The sequence below is a fragment of the Eumetopias jubatus genome, unplaced genomic scaffold (assembly GCF_037043125.1).
Source record: "Eumetopias jubatus isolate StellerSeaLion01/CBP00866 unplaced genomic scaffold, mEumJub1_p1.0 scaffold_4, whole genome shotgun sequence".
NCBI lineage: Eukaryota > Metazoa > Chordata > Mammalia > Carnivora > Otariidae > Eumetopias > Eumetopias jubatus.
The window spans coordinates 80,249,592-80,255,281 of record NW_028274810.1 but is presented as its reverse complement, the minus strand read 5'-3'; positions in this window follow the sequence as shown (position 1 = coordinate 80,255,281).

The window sequence follows — 5,690 nt, the reverse complement described above, 5'->3', positions numbered from 1 at the left end:
TAAAGGTATAGAAAGTATTTTTTTATAATTTTTTCTGTATACTATTTCCTCAACAATTTCTTTATACATGCTTTCTTGCTTGATTAGCCAACTGGTGGTTTATTTACTTGTTTTTCGTACATATTCTTAGATTTATTTATCAATCCTACTTTTTAAAAATATTATCGTTGATTTTAACATAAAAAATACAAAGAGCACACCAAGTAACATTTAATCCTATTAAATCCTAATATTTTACTATGCTCCATATTTTTATTTCAGAAATATTACAGAGCAAGATGAAGCTCCCTTGAAATCTTTTACTGATAGCATTCCTTTTATTTTCCCCAAAAGCAATGATTATTTGTTGTGCTTCTTTCCATGCATGTTTAATTTTATACTTAAAAGATAGCCTTCTTTCGTATTTATAAACTTTATATAAAACTCTTAAGTTGCATTGTACATACCTTTCAGTAATTTTTTTTTCACTCAATGTTGTTTTTGAAATTTATACATGGATTTCTAGTTCATTTATTTTAGCTGCTGAATAATACCCCATTGTATGAATATACATGTTCATTCTTTTTCTATATAAAAGGACATTTTATACTCTTTGATTTTGCACTTTTATAATACTCCAATGAACATTTGTATATGTGCTACGTATTTGCACATTCAACAAATACTTTTAAGCAAGTACTATATACTAGACACTATTCTAACTGTGGAGACCCCACAGAGAATAAAATAAGGCCCTGACTCACAGTGAAATTTAGCTTTCTAATGTGATCCAAGATAGATACTAGAAGAGGCTGCTCACCAGTTCTTTATGTAGATAGATGATAATACAGAAAAGAATATAGGCTGCACTAGGATAAAAGATGAAACTTTGGAAGCTGTGGCCAGTAAAGGCCTTTCCCAACCACCAATCCCTGATATACCGGTTGGGAAGGTCTGTTGTAGGGTATTTACCTAGAAGTAGACTTGATGGTTAAAGGGTATGTTCACCTTCCACTTTAATTAAACCTCGGTTTAATTAATTTTTTCTTTCCCACCATTATCTGAGTGTCTCTATTGTTCCACACATCCTTACCAACATTTGGTATTATCATTTTACTCTTTTTTTTTTTTAATTCATTGATTTCTGCTTTACCTTTTTTAAAAAAGGAAAACCAGGGGCACCTGGGTGGCTCAGTCGTTAAGCATCTGCCTTCGGTTTAGGTCATGATCCCGGAGTCCTGGGATTGAGCCCCGCATTGGGTTCCCTGCTCTGCGGAAAGCCTGCTTCTCCCTCTCCCACTCCCCCAGCTTGTGTTCCTGCTCTCTCTCTGTCAAATAAAATCTTATTTAAAAAAATATTTAAAAAATAAAATAGAAGGCAGTTAATCACTAGTATTGGATGCTTCTTGCATGCATGAAAAGAATGAATCTTTTCAATTTTGTAATGAAAGTGCTTAGTGCTATGAACTGTCCTCTGAAGTCACCTTTGTCTACCATGTGTTTTTCTCATTTTCATTATTTTCTAGCTGTTTGCAGTTGTAGTTTCTATATTGTCATGGAACCAGGAATTAATTTCAAGAGGTTGGGGTTTTTTTTCTTTTTAAATATTCAAATATTTGGTTTTTACTTTTTTCTTCCCCTATAAAGTCAGTAACATAAGTCCTAGACCTGAAAAAGAAAACTACAGTAATTAAAACGGCTATCTTGGTGAATACCTACTATGTAATGTAGTACTTTGTTCAGTGCTTTACATAATGATATTTCATTTAGATCTCTCAACACCTATCCTTTTACACAGGAAACAAAGACACAAAGGTTATGGATCACAGAGTAAATGGTGAATGTAGGATTTGTGTCCAGGCAGTGTGACTCCAAAGCCCCTGCTCTCAATCACCGTGCTCTACTAACTCTTATACAAACTGTCATCAGAAATCTTCCCAAATAAAAGATTAACTACCAGAAGGGCATTAAAGAATAGAAGATCACAGAAACATCAGTATAGTTTTTTAATTTCCGCAAATCCACTGAAGCAGAAATCCATGCACAACATCTACAACAAATCTTGGTGACAATGTTTCCTCATGGTCCCAAAATAAGATTAGGTAGCGACAAACTCAAAGGCAATCCATAAGACCTGAATGGTATTGACTATCTGTTTAGAAAGCCATGGGGGAGGGGCGCCTGGGTGGCTCAGTCCTTAAGCGTCTGCCTTCGGCTCAGGTCCTGATCCCAGGATCCTGGGATCGAGCCCCGCGTCGGGCTCCCTGCTCCGCGGGAAGCCTGCTTCTCCCTCTCCCACTCCCCCTGCTTGTGTTCCCTCTTTCGCTGTGTCTCTCTCTGTCAAATACATAAATAAAATCTTAAAAAAAACAAAAAGCCATGGAGGAAAAGCAGTGGGACATCTGATACCCTTTGAGAATTAAGAAATCCCCCAAATAAACAGGTTTCCACTAGAAAGCATGGCAGGCATTTAGGAAACAGTAACCCAAAAAGAAGGTCCCTACAGATGTCAGTTAGCTGGTAAATTGAGGAGACCGTGCTAAGTTCTGAAGATGTTGGAGTAGTCTAGGTCCTTAAGAACTCTTTGTGTGTGTGTTTTTGTTTTTGGTCCTTATGAACTTTTGAAACTAACAAATACAAGCTTTATTTCCAAACAGCTCAATTAAGGAGAAACTTGGCTGTAGACAACAAATTTATCAGGACAAGGATAGTAGGGACAGAGGAAAGACAATGTACAGATTGAAATGGGAGAGACTCAGAGGAAGCAGAATCTCAGTATGAGGTCATTTTGTGAAAATGGCCAGCAAAGTTATTTTTGTCCTTTTTACCTCCCTAAAAGTACAGGAAAATGTATTTCACATAGAAGTGAACAACAGAATCGTAGAATTTAATGCAAAAATAGAGAACAGAGTTATCCTTATAAAACCTAAAAATTAAGTGTTTTAATCCAAGCTATAAGAATTTAAGAAAACTATGAAAGCTATAAACGAATTAGAAAAGCTCAGATAAGTGGATGAAAGATTTTAAAAGATCAGTGACAATTCAGCAAAGCATTAGAAACTAAAGGGAAAAAAAATCACTTTAAAACTGAAAACTCAGGTGCCTGGGTGGCTCATTCGGTTAAGTGTCTGATTTGATTTTGGCTCAGGGTTGTGAGTTCAGGCCCTGTGCTGGGCTCCACTGTGGGCATGGAGCCTACTTAAAAAAAAAGAAAAAACTAGAAGGGACTCCAAAGTCAATAAGACACGATTGAAAATCCCTAAGAAAAAGAATGGAAAGGAAGAAAATGTTTTCCATCAAAACAAGAGACCTTAGGGTGCCGGAGTGGCTCAGCCGTTAAGCATCTGCCTTCAGCTCAGGTCACGATCCCAAGGTCCTGGGATCGAGTCCTGCATTGGACTCCCTGCTCAGCAGGGAGACTGCTTCTCTCTCCGCCTTTGCCTCTCCTCCCTGCTCATGCTCTCTCTCTCTCTCAAAGAAATAAATAAAATCTTAAAAAAAAAGACTTTAAAAGGATTCAAGAGAAAGTTATCAAATATAGAAGACTTGATATCCATATAAAAGGAATCTTCAAAGGAGAAATTGAGCCAATGGAAAAGAATATTAAAATACAGTAATCCAAAGCAATTGAAAAGAACAAATACTAAAAACTATATGCCAGTTATTTAGATTTTGTCTCAGCTCCACACCCACCATTCTGTCTCTGTTTTGTGATGATAAAGCTGGACATCCACAGCAGTTCTCTAGCTGGATCTTTGTTAGCCTCTACCAATAGGGGACACTAGAGGACAGCTGTGAGCCTGAGGGAGAAAGAATTTGTTCCTGCTTCCTGGGCTTTATGTCTGCTTGTGGCTGTGAGCATCATTCCAGCACTGCTACATCATTCTGGAAGCACCACCTCCTTCCCTAGCAGGAACTCATTCCAGTTGCAATTTTCACAACACTTACAGAACCACTTTAATCATGCCCCTCCTGTGAGACACCAGCACCCCCTCTTCAGGGATCTGGGTCTTAGGCCCAAGCTCAAACCAGCACCAGCATCCTTCCTCAGATGTCTGACTCAGCTCCATGAGGTCCCTCTAAATTTTAACTCCTAACTCCTTTATTTTGTTCTCTCATCCCCAAGAATCTAAGCTGCTACTTCTATGACATTTTGGTGTTTTCTTTTTATTTCAGTAACCTACTTAGCTCTATACTTAATTTGTTCTCATATTCCATCTGCTCAAATAACTAATACGGCTTCTCTGTCCTTACTGGACCCTGGCCAATACACTGTAATTCAAGGGAGCTTGCCTGAAATTAGGAAGACTTTATGTATTGGGGCCCATGGGTGGCTCAGTCTTGGTTTCAGCTCAGGATCATGGGATCAAGCCCCGAGTTGGGCTCTGTGCTCAGCGGGGAGTCAGCTTGAGATTCTCTCTCTCTCTCTCTCTCTCTCCCCCTCTGCCCCTCCTCCCACTCACGTGCTCGCTTGCTCTCTCTCAAATAAATCTCTTTTTTAAAGATTTTATTTATTTATTTATTTGATAGAGCACAAGCAGTGGGAGTGGCTGGCCGAGGGAGAAGCAGGCTCCCCGCAGAGCAGGGGGAGTCTGATGTGGGACTCGATCCCAGGACCCCGGGATCATGACCTGAGCCGAAGGCAGTTGCTTAGCCAACTGAGCCACCCAGGTGCCCCTCAAATAAATCTTTAAAGAAAAGAAAGAAAGGCTATGTATTGAAAAGATAAACTGTGTGCCTAAGAATGTGACCCAGAATGGTCATGGCCAAAAATACTTTAATGTTTTTTTTTTAAGATTTTATTTGAGAGAGAGAGAATGAGAGATAGCACGAGAGGGAAGAGGGTCAGAGGGAGAAGCAGACTCCCTGCTGAGCAGGGAGCCCAATGTGGGACTCGATCCTGGGACTCCAGGATCATGACCTGAGCCGAAGGCAGTTGCTTAACCAACTGAGCCACCCAGGCGCCCAATACTTTAATGTTTAAAGAAAAAAATTCCTTTGAGAATCCAAGCCAAAAAGCCAAGACATTTATAAGGGAAGGTAAATCTGATTATTTTCATAGTTTTTCATAATGACATTCTATGCCAGAATACAATGAAGTAACAAACTTACTCAGGATTTTATATCCAAAGAAATTGACTTTTTAAAAATTTTTTTATTTTTTAGATTTATTTTTTAAGATTGATTTATTTGAGAGAGAGAGAGAACATGAGAGGGGGGAGGATCAGAGGGAGAAGCAGACTCCCTGCTGAGCAGGGAGCCCTATGTGGGACTCCATCACGGGACTCCAGATCATGACCTGAGTCAAAGGCAGTCGCTTAACCAACTGAGCCATCCAGTTGCCCTATTTTTTAGATTTATTTATTTATTTATTTATTTGAGAGAGAGAGCACACAAGCAGGGGGAGTAGCAGGCAGAGGGAGGAGCAGGCTCCCCGTTGAGCAAGGAGCCCGATGAGGTACTCCATCCCAGGACCCTGGGATCATGACCTGAGCCGAAGGCAGATGCTTAACCAACTAAGCCACCTAGGTGCCCCGAAATTGATTTTTTTTTTAATTTTTATTTGAGAGGGAAAGGGAAATCATGAGCAGGAAGAGGGAGAGAAGCAGACTCTCCACTGAGCAGGGAGCCCAATGCAGGGCTCAGTCCCAGGACCCTGGGATCATGACCTGAGCCAAAGGCAGACGCTTAACTGATTGAGCCACCCAGGC